Below are 1,152 nucleotides of genomic sequence, written 5' to 3' on the forward strand. Positions count from 1 at the left end.
AACAGTTTTCTGGTGATGAATTAAGGTAAATGACTTGTTTCACCTCTTAAAGGTTATGGAGACCAAAATCACACCAGACTGTTTTAACGTTTGACTTGGAATAACCTGTTTAACTTGGATTAAGCGTCAAGGATGGCGTTAAGCGGTGCGTTTCTTAAAGCAAAACGTTTACTTGGCTTATTTCAGGTCAGGGACCTGCTCTAACCTTTACGAAGTCCATGTAAGCTGCATGACGTCATTCCTGACAAAGAAATTAGAAATGAGTGGCAGAATCTCCCCCATAAGGTAAGCTGCGGGGAAGATTTGCTTTTTGAGAAACATGTGCTTTTGACCTTGGTATGACTGTCATGCCTGACCCTAGGTCAATTAAATCAGTTTATTCAATCGCTGTATCACCATAATAACTGTCTCATAGACGTATGGTTTCCTGTTACACTCTGCTGTTGCATCAAATTGAACGATTCCCAAAACATTGTTTTCGCTTAGCCAATGGTCTGAATTTGGCCTGTCATAGGTCAGCAACCATACAAGATCAACTTTACTTTTGATGCCAAGCGATTTGCTGTTCGGTTGCCTCCAGCTATGCAAATTGGAGGGCGCCTATGCTTTATGTTTGGAAATAATGCGAATAACCTTTGGGGTCAAGCTAACCTCCACCAGAGCGCATGCTCATGGAAAAGCAACCTCTTGTTGTAAACGATGATTCTTGTAATGTCCTCGCCTTCAGCTCACGTGCTTTATTTTAGTATCAAATGTAGCCTAGAGCCCAGGCATGTCCAATTTTACAGGCCCCACTCTATCCCAACTTTGGCCGAGCCTATGGCACAACAGGCCAGCCCAGCCCGTGACATGCACTGATCGACTGTGGAGTGCTGGGGCTTCCGCGATCTGTTACAATGTCGCAGATTCTCCCTACGAATGTTCAGTTCCTGCCAATATTCTGCTGAGTGCGTAACTCAAGACGACACAAGGGCACTGTGTTGACAACATACACTTGTGTGCACAGTTCACTGGCCCGCAGACAGCGTCACATGCACGGGTCACTGGCCCGCAGACAATGTCACATGCACAGGTCACTGGCGCGCAGACAGCGCCACATGCGCAGTACACCCGCAGCCCTGCACAACCTCTCGCAGCGTCGGCTTGCCCAGC

The sequence above is a fragment of the Pollicipes pollicipes genome, unplaced genomic scaffold (genome assembly GCF_011947565.3).
Source record: "Pollicipes pollicipes isolate AB1234 unplaced genomic scaffold, Ppol_2.1 Scaffold_6052;HRSCAF=7182_pilon_pilon_pilon, whole genome shotgun sequence".
Lineage (NCBI taxonomy): Eukaryota > Metazoa > Arthropoda > Thecostraca > Pollicipedomorpha > Pollicipedidae > Pollicipes > Pollicipes pollicipes.